The sequence below is a fragment of the Coptis chinensis genome, chromosome 7 (genome assembly GCF_015680905.1).
Source record: "Coptis chinensis isolate HL-2020 chromosome 7, ASM1568090v1, whole genome shotgun sequence".
Taxonomy (NCBI): Eukaryota; Viridiplantae; Streptophyta; class Magnoliopsida; order Ranunculales; family Ranunculaceae; genus Coptis; species Coptis chinensis.
In genome coordinates, this window is record NC_141462.1 from 84,909,212 (window position 1) to 84,924,523 (window position 15,312).

Below are 15,312 nucleotides of genomic sequence, written 5' to 3' on the forward strand. Positions count from 1 at the left end.
TTGCTAGAGAAATAATATCATTGAAATGAGGCAAGTCTGATACTCATCATTTATGCAAGTTTTGTTTTAGTAAGTTAGTAACAACACTACTCTCTATCTTTGTCTCTACAGTATACACACTCTGACGTACCATTGGATTCTGTTCAAGCAACAATGGTGACAGACACCATTATTGTTGTACTCTTACTACACTGGTGAAGGCTTCGTCATTTGGAATGACTACTAGCCACCTCCTTGTTGCAGTTGCATTTTATTGGAAGGTTAGTCGTGTTGTGTGCACATTAGACTCTTCATTTCGAATCATGTATTTATATTGGTTGCGAATCTCGAGTGTTGGCATTTGAAGCTTATATAGTTCTGCAATTCCCAATGTTTAGAGTGGTTTCTAAGTATTATTCACCTTCCTAACCTAGGCTGTTGTGGAAGAAGGTTCTCGTTCCTATGGTGTCATGGGGATATTGTCACTAGTGGGACTTGTGGTATGAGCTTGCTCTCCGAAATTCTTAATATTGCTTAATTATTGTTAATGGTGTTATATCACTTTTTCCTGATGATGAGGGTTTTTTTTCAGTCCTTTGTAGTGTTCTTCTCTCTTGGAATTGGAGCTATTCCATGGGTTATAATGTCTGAGGTATGCTCTTTATATCAGAACTTCTGATTTCTCAAATTTTAATGGATCCCTTTTGAAAGCATAGAAAAATATGGGTGCACACCTCCAGAGGTCCTATATTTCTTTCTATTCCTTAGATGATTGCCTCTCCATTCTTGGACTGCAACATTCTATTTTAATTTATTTTGTTAGACACTTTAGTGTAGGATAGGATTTAAAGTGGTAATGTTTTATATTTTATCCTCAGCTCCAGTCATAATATGGCCTGGCTTTGTCCTCAATAGAAATATAATTGACAGTAGAGTGCATTATTCTTAATGTGACGTTGGCTCGTTCCAGATACTCCCAATTAATATCAAGGGCCTCGCTGGTAGCATAGCCACACCGCCAACCGCTCAGATCTTGGTTGATAACTATGACATCAAACTTGCTTCTACATCGGAGTCGGGAGGTGTGTCCCCCTCGTTTTCACAGGACATCGATTACTTATTGTATCTACCTGCTGCGGCACATCTAAAATACTAAATAAGCTTTATTTCTGACAGGGACTTTTATCATTTACACAGTTGTAAGTGCTTTTACTGTTGTGTTTGTGGCACTGTGGGTACCCGAGACTAAGGGTAGAACTCTGGAGGAGATTCAATGGTCCTTCAGATAAGTTTCGCCTAGGAAGATTTTGGATCTCAATATTTATTCTACATTCCGCTTGCGATTGCCCATCCAGAAGCAAATTGTAGCATTATCTGGTGGAATCACGTTTTCTGAACTTGCGAAAGAGCTGCTTTTACCCTCATGAAAGGTTGTGTGACTCAATGAAAGACCAAATTGCATAAAAGTGATGAAGATAGGAATTTCAAAGCACAAATTGTTTTTTTTTTCTCATTATGTTCTTATTATGCCTTGTGTATTTTAAAAGCCTAGTTATTTATTGGCAATCAACAGCTTGAAAACATTGTAAATTTTGGAAAACCAATGTATAATATATCAAATTTTGAAATGTGTTGTTTTAGTATGTTTGTGTAATTGATTTTATGATATAAGAATCATGTAGTATTAGTAGTGGTGTCTGGGAAAAAATAGGTTCTACCAAAAAAATTAATTATTTAAAAAAAAATACTTTAAACAAATACGACGGGGAATACTATCGTTACTTCCTAAACTTAAGACAAACATTTACGACGGTTCAGTACGTTCTAGATTTGAAAACATGTAGTTCCAGGAAAAAGGAAATTTGCGACGGTTTTGGATGTCCTATAATTAACGACGGCTTTAAGTGTCGCACACCCGTCGCATTTCTAATTCGCTTTACCACGCATTTTTCCGTCGTTAATATTAACGACAGAGCTATTCGCGACGAGCTCTAGGTCACCATTTCCCGTCGTAGTGTCTAGTATTCTTGCTATGCGAAGATGATGAAAACTATCCTACTATGCTTGAATGCAATTAAACTAATATGCAACTATTATAAATTATACTAATATGCAAAACTACTTTCCTTCAACTGGGTTGGGCTTTGCAGCTAGTATCTCGCCCGTTGTCTAAAGCTGTCTCTTCTAGGGTTATGGTGAATCACTTGGATTGCTTAAGTACCAATCGCCTACGCATCGATAGTCCGCTTTGTCAAGATTTAGACAAGAAACACTAGAGTTTGATGTTTCACTGTGTTGGCTTACAACTTCAATTGTTGAAAAGGTCATAAATGCAATTATACTAGAAAGCAATAAAACTAAACTACGATGCAACTATACTAAGAATGAAATAAAAAGAATGAAGATTCAACTAACCTGGATGATAAATCTTGTCTTCGAGATGTCCTTCAAGCTTATTTCTTTCTCAAAAGGATGGATGATGCGGCTAAAATTACCTCAAGATCCAAAATTCTAATCTTGAAAGAAAACGTTAAACATAAACAACTTAAAATGGCAGCATCGCCATTTGACAAGCCTTCTTTTTTGTGTATGTAGATGGTGTATAGTCGTTGAACAAAACAGAAGCGTATCAAAACCTAATTATCCCTCAATAAGTAAATGATGAGTAGGGTATCGTTCCACTTTTAAGTGTATGTTTATATGAAGGACAGGACTGGAAAGGGAGTTTGAGGGATTAAAAACTATGATTATAGATATTATAGATTCTAATGCTAAACTAAACTATTGAGAATTTATAAGAAAGGGAATTCAAGATATTAGAATCCACCAATACATTTGATTCAATGACCTTTTGCTTTATGGTTGTTTTCACAAGTAGACTACAATTAGGCAATCGAGCGAGTGCCGATGCCCTCTTGGACGAAACATCGTTAACGAATAACTCTACTTAAGGTTGTTCCTATGTTCATGTTACTAGTATCTTCTTTCCTTTTATGTGAGTTTGGGCAGCTATTCAATGAATCACCATCTAAGGCAAACACAAGGAATACTTCCCTTACTCTAAAACACTACACAACTAGAGGAAAAATAAATAATAATAGTATAATATTCAATTACAATAAATAAAACCCTATTCTAGCATGATATTCGATTGCAATAAATAAAAGCATGTCACTAGCAAATATTCAATTGCAATAAATAAAACCCTAAACTAGCATAATATTCTATTGCAAAAAATAAAAACCTTAATCTATACTTCCATCCCCTGGTCTGGGCAATGGAACTAATAACTAAAAACATAAAGAACTAACCTGATTGAAGAATACCATGAACCAGAAGAATCATTAAACCTTAAGCACCGGCTTCATCTTCTCCCTTGAAGGAGAAGATTAGCCTTCCATAGAGAAGGAAGAACACGAAGAATGAGAAGAAGAAGAGTCGAAGAACATAAGACTAGAAAGACTAATTTATTAAGACTCAGCTAGTTAAAACCGATCTTTTATTATTAATCTCTCTCTACCTCAGTTCTGGAGACAAGAGTATAAGTGAATTGGCAAATTACATGAGGCTTAGGTCCTCTATTTATAGAGGTTACAATGAACTCTAGAAGCATTCCAAACCGTCATTTGTTTCCTAATACAAATAGACTTCGTTCAGAGTCTAACTTTGTCTCCAAAACTGAGAAGGAATTGGCTACGGTGTCGATTCATGCGTTTGGACGCACTATTCATGCATCTCAGATGCAAGCAATGCGTCTGGACGCTCGATCCATGCGTCCCAGACCCATTAGTCAAGTTTGTCTCTTCTGCTCTATCCTTCTATCCTTTTTTGCGGGCTTTGGTCCAAGCAACAAATCCTTTGGCCTTGGGCTTCCAAATAGGCTTTAAAATAGGTCAAAGTCGCATCTTTAATAGCTCCAATTCCTTGGCCTTCTCCATGGTTGTCCACGGGCCTCCCATGTGATCCTTAATGCTCCGAATTGCTCCGTTTTACCCCTTTTTCTCTAATATTCTATAAAACTCTCTTTTTCACCTGTAGAATCTTAAAACACAACTTATAAACACTATTAGTCCACTAAGATGGCTAAACAAGAGGCATAATCGAGAGTTAAATTGCACTTATCACCACACACTTCAAAGAACTTTTGAGATCATAAAATAGAAGATGGTCCGGCTACCAAAATGGCGTACCCTTTATAGAAACAAGATTGAGTACACCAAATGAATTGAAACATCTAGTCTATATAGACCGGATCCTGAAGAAGAGTCTGTTCAACATCTGGGGAGCGTAATTCGTAGTAATGTTTTAAGCGTTGTCTATTGACTTGAAATTCATTGTTATCTTGTGGATTAAGCAAAGAGATTGCCCCATATTGTGTCACAGCTGATACAATGAAAGGACCAGACCATAGTGTTTTCAATTTACCAGGAAAAATGTGTAATCTGGAGTTGTATAGTAAAATCTTTTGGCAAATTTTAAAATCCTTACGCAAAATGTGCTTGTCGTGCACTCTTTTCATATTAGCTTTGTAGGATTTTGAGAGATTATAAGCATCACTCTGAATCTCCTCAAGCTCATTTAATTGCAGTTTTCGCTTCTCGCCTGCCTCGTTGATATTGTAATTGGGGCTTTTGATGGCCCAAAGGGCACGATGCTCAAGTTCAACTGGTAGATGACAAGGTTTTTCAAAAATAATACGGTAAGGAGACATTCCTATAGGTGTCTTAAATGCTGTTCGGTATGCCCACAAGGCATCCGATAAGCGAAGAGACCAGTCTTTTCTTAATGGATTGACAGTTTTCTCCAGAATGGACTTTATCTCTCTGTTGGAGACTTCCACTTGGCCACTCATTTGTGGGTGATATGGAGTAGCAACTTTGTGAGTAACTCTATATTTCTTCATTAAAAACCCAAAAAATTTATTACAAAAATGTGTACCCCCATCACTGATGATAGCTTTGGGGACACCAAAACGAGAGAAAATGTTTTCTTTTACAAATTTCACGATAGTCTTATGGTCATTTGAGCGACATGCGAGTGCCTCAATCCATTTGGACACATAGTCCACATCAACTAGAATGTATAGAAAACCTTGAGAAATAGAGAAGGGTCCCATAAAATCAATGCCCCAAACATAAAAAATTTCCACAATCAAGATAGGATTTAGGGGCATCATATTGCGTTTTGTAATTCGACCTAAGTGCTAACAACTAATGCAGGCTATGCAATGTTCGTGTGCATCTCGAAAAAGGGTAGGCCAGTAAAAACCACATTGTAACACCTTGGCCGCAGTTTTCTTTCCACTGAAATGACCTCCGCAGATTGTTCATGGCAAAGGATAATACGTCGGTGTGCACCCGTCGGGAATGCAAATGACGAATGAGTTGGTCGAACAATACTTAAAGAGGTAGGGTCATCCCGTAAAATAATATTTTCTACATGGATAAGAACTTTTTACGATCAGGACGTGACCAAGAGGAAGGAACTTCCTCAGTAACTAGGAAGTTAACGATATCCGCGTACCATGGAGATGAGAAAATAGAGTACAAATATTTGTCTTGGAAGGAATCACAAATGGCTTCAGAATCACTATCAATGTCACCAACCAGCTTTGATAAATGGTCGGCCACGACATTTTCGGTTCCTTTCTTGTCTTTGATTTCCAGGGTGAATTCTTGCAAGAGAAGGATCCAGCAGAACAATCGTTGTTTCGCGTCTTTTTTCGCGAGTAAGTACCGAAGTGTGGCATGGTCAGTATATACGATGGTGGATGATCCAACTAGGTAAGGGAGAAACTTATCCAAAGCATAGACAACAGCTAGGAACTCTTTCTCAGTTGTTGTGTAATTACGTTGAGCGTCATTAAGAGTTTTACTAGCGTAGTAAATGACAATGGGTTTGTCATCACGTCGTTGGCCTAGTACGGTGCTAATAGCAAAGTTGTTAGCGTCACACATCAGTTCGAATGGTTGAGACCAATCAGGGGGTTGAATGATAGGAGCGGTAGTCAGGGCTATTTTTAGAGTTTCAAAAGCTTGTTTGCAATTGAAATTGAAGTCGAATACCGCATTCTTAAGCAGGAGATTGGTTAAGGGTCGAACAACTTTAGAAAAATCCTGAATGAATCGCCTGTAAAACCCAGCGTGTCCTAAAAAGGCACGGATATCACAAACTGTATGTGGGAAAGGTAGCGAAGCAATTTTAACAATTTTAGCTTTATCATCCTCTATCCTGTCTTTTGAAACAATATGACCTAGAACAAGTCCTTTGGTAACCATGAAATGACACTTCTCCCAATTAAGGACTAGATTTTTCTCTTCACAACGTGTTAACACTTTAGAAAGGTTGGATAGGCAGTCGTCAAAGGAATTTCCATAAATGGAAAAGTCGTCCATGAAGATTTCCATATAACGTTCCACCATATCACTGAAAATATGAAGCATGCAGCGTTGGAAGGTGCCTGGGGCATTGCAAAGACCAGAAGGCATTCATCTGTATGCAAAGGTTCCAAAGGGACATGTGAAAGTTGTCTTTTCTTGATCGGCGGGATCGATGACAATTTGGAAGTAGCTAGAATAGCCATCAAGAAAATAGTAGTAAACATGACCGGCTAAACATTCTAGCATATAGTAAATGAATGAGAGAGGAAAATGATCTTTACGTGTTCTGGCATTAAGTTTGCGATAGTCAATGCAAATTCTCCATTTTAATGGAATGTGAGTGGAGATGCATTCACCATTTTCATTTTGTACAACTTGAATGCCAGACTTTTTTAGGAACAATGTGGACATGACTAATCCAGTCACTATCAGAGATAGGGTATATGATACCCGCATCAAGTAAACATAAAACTTATTCTCTCACCACCTCTTTCATGGCGGGGTTAAGGCGACATTGCGGTTCTCACGATGTCTTTGAGCTGTCATTGAGATGTTTATGATGTGTGCATATACTAGGGTCTATTCCCTTAATATCATCTAAGGACCAACCGATAGTAGAGCGGTGTTCACGAATGACACGAATCAAACGTGCTTCTTTGTCAGAGGGTAGAAATTATTATAGGGTGACTACCATCGGGATTGAGATACACGTACTTCAAATCAGAGGGTAGAGGTTTTAAATCCGGAGTTGGAGGATTGGGGATTAAGGATTCGTGAGCGACCGTCTCTTCAATGGAAAAGATCGAGTCGGTTCTTCGAATCGACACACCGCGGTAGTAGGATCAAATAGTGGTAATCGACTCTAATAATCGTGGACATCCTTAATGTAATGAAGTCATCGTCAAACTCAGGATTATCAGAAGAAAGAAATTGGTGTACCTCGTCTTCGGGAAAAGAGTTTGTGAAATAATCATGTGACAGACTATCAACCAAGCTAATCTCACCCTCCATTATAGGATTGGGAAATTGTTTCATTAATTTGAACATGTTGAGTTCTACAGAAAGGTTCCCGAAAGACAATGTTATTGAACCGTCCCAACAATTTATGAGAGCGTTAGCAGTTGCAAGAAATGGATGTCCTAAGATGATAGGAATGGAATCATAGGCTACTTCGATATCTAGAATGACAAAATCAACGGGGTAGTAAAAATCTTGGACCTTGACTATGACGTTTTCTACTATGCCCTTTGGGTACTTGATGGAGCGATCCGCGAGTTGTAGAGTCATATTGGTAGGTTTTAATTCATGAAGACCTAACTTCTTAAATAAATAGTAGGGAAGTAGGTTAACATTGGCTCTTAGGTCTAAAAGTGCAGTAGCGGTATACTTGTCGCCCAACGTGCATGGTACAGTTGGTCGACCTGGTTCTTTGTATTTAACCACACCATTGGTAGTAGTAATTGAGAAAAACTGCTCAGTGAGGAACGCTTGTTGAGGAACATTCGTACGTCGTTTGGTGGTGCACATGTCCTTCAAAAACTTGGCATGCTTGAGCAAATGCTTAAGTGCATCTAGAAAAGGTAGGTTTATGGTCAAATTTTTGAAGATTTCACGGATCTTGTCGAAATGTTCATCAGGTTTGTTCTTTGCCAAACGGGCAAGGAATAGAACTTTTGGGTGGAATCGCACAAATGGATCAGTGGCATCGTTCCCTAGGGACATGGATGTAGATTTGGAAGGAACAACTTCGTCCGTTATAGGTTGCGAGGTAGGAGTTGGAAGGACGTCAGCCGTGGCTTATATTGATTCGACGTCTGGCATACGTATGTGATTGTCGATGGTTCGGCCAGAACGAAGAGTGGTAATGGAATTTACCTCACCCTAGCTTGGATTACTAGATCCTGGTGCATTGTTGAGTTCAAAGGCAGTGTTTGTAGGCTTAGGGTTTGGAACTGCTTGGCCAGGGAACACGCCCTTTTGACTTTTATCCCGTGCTAACGACTAAAAGAGACCGTTGGATAAAAATGCTAAGATTTGATTATGTTGATTCATGTAAGTCGAAAAAAGTTTCAAATTGCTTTTATCGGCAAATGATTGCACCATGGAAGCAAAGAGGAACAAGTTCACGCACTAATAGAAAAAGGCTTTTTGTGATCGCTTTAAAATGTTATTTGTGATCGTTTCGTTCAAACGGGGTCACAAATGGCAGAAAATGGTTTTTGTGACTGTTTTAAAAAGTTTTTGGTGACGTGCATTTTCGAAACGGTTACAAATGGTTTTTTTCTAAAAAAGGCGTATATGTGTGGAGAACTATTTGTCACTATTTCACTAAAATAGTTACATATTATCCGACACTTAAAGTGACCATTTAGTAACCATTTGACCCAAGTCCAGCGCGCGCCCACAACTCCACTAAAAAAACTAATTCGGAACACAACACTATGCCCATAAGCCCACAAAGATAATCAGTTTCTTCTTAAACTACACCATCTTCTCGTTCATTTTCACTCGTGACTCTCACGGTTTAACCCCTGAGACAGCCGATTTGTCACCATTTCAGGTTCCTCATTCTCTTCTCGGAACTTCAATTCCCCTATCAATTAATATTGTTTGCGCAAAGGTTTCCATTTCTTCACTTTCTCTCTAGAATCTTATCGTCATAAACATATTTCTCTCTAGAATTTTATATTTGGGTGGAGAAGGTATGAATTTAAACCTTGATGAATTGAAAGACCCGGAGGAATTCTTTGGGGCTTTTGTAACGCAAGAGAGTAAGTTTTCCTTTGTTTTGTAGTCAGATTGTTGTTATCCGTTAGTTGTACATGTCAAATAATTGCGTTCTTATCTGTTGTGATTGAATAATAGAGGCTGAAAAAGAGTTAAAGAAACTAAGGGGTGAAACTTACACTGATACAACTCAGCATAAGCCGTCTACAGAAGACACGAAGACGTAGACATGGAATTTTGGGGCTGGATCGGTATTCCTTGTCCTTTGGTTCTCAGTAGATGTATATTAGTCACTCCACTTGTTGACAATTTTTCTAGTATGTTAATTTAATTGTTGAATTTAATTTCCAGGAAAAAAGTTGGTTATAAACAGCAGTATTCCTCAGTAGTTGCTGATCTTGGTGTGTAAAGTGTCCACTCTCAAGAATCATATGTAGATATTCACAGTTAGTCTTACAGTGTTGATGTTATCTATAATTATAATCATTGTTTGTAGGTAAATGGTTAGTCTAAAATTATTTTTGTGTTAGCTGTGAGAACATTTTTGGTCTTCTATGCTAAAGTTTGGAACTTCTCAGGTACTATGAGGGCTTTAAGTCAAGTTCCAATGGCACGTGCTGCTGCACAAGAATACCAAGCTCATGCTACTCAGAAGCAACATGCCCATAACTAAACGACAAAACATGCATCTGGTCTGATTTTTAACATTGCTTCTTATGTTTATTTGACATGCTCTAAATTATTTAATTGCAACCATTTCGTTAAACAGATTATCTTTTACAATAACAGGACCGGCTTCGTATGATTTGTTATAGAATATTTGTCTTTTTGCTCTTATGAGTTTGCCAAATAGTCAAAGTGTTCTCTTGATGTATAGTAGAAAATGGAATTACATTTCGCCTATTTGTTGATGTTATTGATCCATTACACTTGATAGAATTGAAGTTTTATAATACACATTTTAATTATTTACGTTTTGATCGAGATTGGACTCTAGCCCGTAGGATTCTTAGTTGCTTGAGTTCAGTCTACGTCACTTCTAAAAACAGGTTATATTGTGGTTCTGGTAGTTTACTGTTATTTCTTTCCACCTCCAATTTGTGTAGATGTGCATCTGGCATTCAAATGCCAACTCATTTTAGGCCACACACGTACAAGCCACTGTATGTGACTAGTACGACTGAATTGTTGAGTTCTAGTGTTGAACTGTCGTGTTCTAGTATTGAACTTTCGAGTTCTAGTGATGAAGTGATGAACTGTCGAGTTCTACGTACTATTGAACAATCGAGCTCTAAAGGAAGAACTACGTATGGCTTGATCCCCGAAAGGGTACGTAGGCAGCCACCTGGCACAACCGCTTCCATCGGTAGATACCCACCCCGTAGAGTTCTTTGTTTATGATGTTTGATCATTATTGCATAAAAGAATAAAGGACCGGCATAGAAGTAGGTATGTACATGAAGTTTTAGTCTCTTTCCCAATACATGTACTTCTTAAGTTCAAGAATGTTTAGGCTGAACTTCCCAAGTTCAGGGATTTGAGGAATGGGGGTACCTTTGCCTATAGCCTTACCGGAGACAGAGCTCACTAAGATTTTGGTGCTATGTGGGGGGTAGACTTGGACATGTTAAGTCGAAAGCTGACTAGGATGTGACACTTGGTACTATTCACGGGTAGGTTTGTGACCTAAAAGCAGTTCTTTTTGGTACATTCCTTTGCCTAGCTATTCTAATTATATTATAGAATAAGGGCATGACCCAAAGCTGACTCGACAACCCTACAAGATATCAACCAAGCCGGTGCCACTAGACACACTAACTATTCTTTGTACGTAGGGATGGCAAAGAAAGATCTATCTCTTGACAAGGAGTTTTTGATGTAGTTGCCTCTACTCTTTTATTAGAGGATTAGTTAAGCGAGAATGTAGGGATTCTTGTCTTTTCTTTGGGCTATCACTCCTTGCCGTAAATCGATTCACCACTAGAGCACATAAATAAGTCCAAAGACTCCATCTCTCGAGTGGATGCCAATGGCTAATTCAATGGGTGATGGGGGTTCGACCGCCATCTTGAATGGAGATTCTTAGAAGAAGGAAAGAGCGCTTCACCCATTCTCATAAGCTACTTGAGAGCCAAATAAGTCGGTCATGGGGGGTGCGAAATGAAGAGTCCGCAGAGGATTGAGCCGCCGGGTTAATCACTTTTGTATCGGATTTCTTTAAATTCTTGAACAAATGCACAACCGGAAAATAACACATAAAAGGAAAGAGCATAGTAGATGCAAATCTGTTTCATCTACATCAGTTAGTGAAACTAGTTGCCCTCGCCCTCGCTCCAAGTGTCATCTCTCAGGAGCTGACCCATCCAGTAAACTTAAGACGGAACACGCACTTCACGAGCTATCTTCTCTAGCTACTATCAGGTCAGGCCAAGGACTGAAAGCTAGTGAAGGAAAGAAGATGCCAATGAAGAGATGCAAGAACAATACTGTTACTTTAGCAAAGCCTCTGTAAAAGGATAACGAGTTACCATCAAAGCCAAAGAGGAAGTCTCAAAGGCGAGGCACCGAATATGGCCATGATAAATAAAGAACCGATGCTCAAAAGGGAGCCTTAATCAATACATAATTCTCCCATATAGGTAGTGACTGAATGACCCAATCAAAGAGATGCTTAAGACCCGAAAAAAGCTAATTCAACCACGGCGGGGAAATTTTTATAAGTAATTTCCCTTCCATATTGTTCAAACAAACATAATAAAGCTTCCTAGTGAAAACATAAAACTTCCTCTTCTGAGATAATATAAGATTTCACTCTTTTTAAACCAAGAACAACTGACCATCAAACGACACAGAAGAAAATAGAAGGGCCAGACTAGCCATTTCGACAATCAGGATGTCTCTTTGCTTCACTTGGCTCTCTTTCACTGTTAACTCCCATCCCTTGCTTGGAAGTCGATGTTGCATCTCCTGTCCAAGTAAGAAAGGATATTAGGCTATCGGGGACCAGCCTTTCGTAAAAGCACCTTTCGGGTCAGCAAGTAGATATCTAGAAACCGATGCAAAAAGGGGTTGTCTGTTCGTGAGATTATTGATATCATTTTTAATCCGCATCTCCCTCGTGTTTGCCGTAGCGATAGCAACCCTTCCTCGGGCCGGTGACCGGCGAATTGTTTTGCGCTTGAGATCTCTATTAGAGAGGGATTTCAAGGGATTATTTTGAGATCAAATAAGCCATAGAAGAGATCATATCTCTTCAAATAGGAGCTAACCAAGCGTAGGCCTTATTCTAGTATCGCATCAAGGAAACTACCATGGGAAAAAGACCTTCACTCTTGTAGTATAGGGGTGGTGAAGTGGCGGACCATACAAGCCATGACATCAATCACTCGCCAAGTGCCTTAGCATATAGGGGACATGAAAAGTGAACTATGTTAACGGTCACCGGTGGGAACAAATGACCTTTATGAGAGGGGGGCACGTGGTGGGGTAGTTTAAGGATAGGAATTCCATCGAAGTTTGGGATTAGCGTTTCGAGCCGCTATCGAAAGAAGTCTACTAAGGCTTGTGGGCATATCGGAGATCTGGTCAGGAAAATGGGGCAATTTAAGGCCCGTGGGGGAGCCTCTCGTCTATTACCTTATGGCACCTTATCAATAGGCATTCGGCCTAAAGAAAAATGGCATCTACGCGGCTTCCAAACGAAAGGGCTAGTAGCTAGCCAGGGATTCGCTCCCTATTTGAAGTAGCATCCTTTCCTTATTGCTACCCTCTGCCTTAACTCGAACAAGCATTTAGGAATAGAACTTGCAAAACAGAACATGACGGAAGAGACATTGGTGCGAGCCTTAGCCCGCCCTTAATAAGTCACCTTCGGAGAGCCTTCCTGCTACTTTCTTCCAGAGCTTTCCAAGAACGGTGAAGGAACACTCCATTCAACACCTGGCCCACCTCCACTGCTAGAAGACCAAGCCAATCTATATGTAGAAAGAAAAATGGAAGATGCTGCCGTACTATCCCATGCAAAGGGTGAAAGAAACCTAGGCATAGGCTCATTCATAACGGAACTACACTAACTGAGGCTCAAAAAAGAAGCAATCCCCGTCGCCAGTCTCTACTTCTCCTGGCCTTGAAAACGTAGGCTTCAAAGCCTATGTGCTCTCGTTAGCCATTCCTTTTTCCATCAAGATTCGACCCAACAAGCAACGACTTTCGCTTTGCTTAAAAGCATCATTAGCGAAAGAAACAATTGAAAGAGAGTGAGTGCTCCCGGGTGAGGAGCACGAACGGTACCTTCAATAGTGGATAAGGGGAATAGGAAAAAGAAACGAGAAGCTAGCAACCTTCCTTAACTCTTAGCTCTTTAAAGTCTTCTAGTTATAGAGGAACTACACATTGAGTCATTCGGTCACTTCGTCGTATGCTCTCCCCCCTACGCTTTTTAGGGCTTTGGGGGGATTGCTATGACTATGTTTCCTCGCTCCAAGAATATATGATCGAATGTGGTACCATTCGAGCTTCTATCGAGGAAGCCCATCGCTCAATGTCTTATTAGAATACAAAAAAGAACTCTAAAAAGTGTAGGGGTAGACCTCATACAATAACTGTCCTAGTTCTACCATATATGTATAGTTAATGTGATATGTTTAATATTGGATCATTACGTATTTTTGCTTGGAAGAACTAAATTAAGTGATTTAGGTTTAATGTTTTACGTATGTCATTTGGTTACAAATAGGCAGATTTGGTTTAATATTTAAGTTTTACTATAACTTAAATATTTATTGCTATGGGTGTCATTATTTCTAATCGTGTTTGTATCCACCCGATTGTCATATTGGAGATATCTTTATTTGTTTAGTTTGTGTAGTCGATATTAGTTTGGTATTCAAGTGATCTGGCATTTGCCAATCCTTCTTTTATGGGTGTATTTGGAATATGTAGGGTTAGATGGTTTTGTTGAGGTTGTTTTGGTAACGTGGAGATATATGTATATTAGTTGCATTGTATAAGTCTTATATTAGGGTTTTTTGGATGTTGTTTGTATATTTATAGTTTTCTTATTATTCGAGGATTGATTACTTGACTTAACTGGCATTGGTCGAGATGGTTAAGTAGCTGGTTCTACGAACCAATATATCTTTTAGTAGTTGGGTTTACGACTAAGGTATGAGGTTTTATATGTAGTTTGGATGTATTCTTATTAAATTTTCAGGTTAGGACATGTTTTATATTTATGAAATGTCAAAAATACAGAGAAGACTCTGCCGAAAATTTTCCAGATAAGCCACGTGTCATAGGTTTGAGTTTTGGGGCGTTACATCCCTCCATGTCCAACTTTTACAAATATTGCTATCTGACTTTGTACAACCCTATTTTCTTATTCACTAAAGCTTGGAAGCACTTGTTATATGGATTTTATTTGTTTTGTAGTTCTCTTTACTGGAATAATCATTAAAACTAGGTAAATGATTTTTTTGTGATTCACTTTATCTTTAGAATTTATAAGATTTGGTGGGATCAACAATGGTCGCTAGGTATTCGATGAAGATGGCCTAGTACTGTAGTGTGGTAGCTGCCCAAACCTTATTTTGATATTTTAGTTCCTTAGTTTTTATTTTTTATTTATTATATTTTTAACTTTTGCAGATCGAGAAATTTTTTGGCCAGCAAGAAGGCTTCCACCTCAGATAGATGTCAAAGCTTGTAGTTTGTTTGGTGTTTCTAAGAATGTTTTTCGAACTATGATGAAGACTAATCACGAGTGTTTGACGTGAATGTGATTTGGTCACAATTCTTTCTTAATCCATTCATTTATATATTATTAAGTACCTATTGATTACCTAAGTCCTATGTTTATTTTTGCTACTGGAATGTTCAATGGAGTTAGCATTTATGAATGCTATTTGAATTTTAATAGATTATATTTTAGGTGTATATTTGTTGTAGGTCCAATTCAATGTGAAATGCCTGTTTTCAAATATATATAAGTTTTTTTTTTTTTGAAAAAAATTATAATATTTATCACGGTTTTGCCATAACTGTTGTGACGGTTTTTGAGCAGTTATTACCGTTTTTTATGGTTAAGAGAGGCTAGTCTGAAACAAATATTTGTGACGATTTTAGGAAAAAAATAAATGACTCTCACTCCATTACGGTTTTGGCAAAAAAAAAAATAGTGACAAATGACTTTTTGTCACTATTAACAGTGATATAAAGCTTTTTTTCT

At 38.4% G+C, this 15,312-nt stretch overlaps 2 long non-coding RNA genes across 4 annotated transcripts; both read left to right on the top strand.

Moving 5' to 3' along the window:
• The first annotated feature begins 400 nt into the window (after positions 1-400).
• Positions 401-992, top strand: LOC147489527 (uncharacterized). Its single transcript, XR_015200953.1, has 3 exons — positions 401-479; positions 572-631; positions 950-992. It is a non-coding gene; the product is annotated as an uncharacterized LOC147489527 (long non-coding RNA).
• Positions 993-8,787: 7,795 nt separating this feature from the next.
• LOC147489528 (uncharacterized) lies at positions 8,788-15,020 on the top strand. Of its 3 annotated transcripts, XR_015201582.1 has the most exons (6): positions 8,788-8,919; positions 9,039-9,130; positions 9,225-9,337; positions 9,438-9,487; positions 9,665-9,778; positions 14,733-15,020. It is a non-coding gene; the product is annotated as an uncharacterized LOC147489528 (long non-coding RNA). The 3 variants fall into 3 exon arrangements; XR_015201580.1 differs by lacking the exon at positions 8,788-8,919 and having other exon boundaries at positions 8,990-9,130; XR_015201581.1 differs by lacking the exons at positions 8,788-8,919; positions 9,438-9,487 and having other exon boundaries at positions 8,971-9,130.
• Positions 15,021-15,312: the final 292 nt, after the last annotated feature.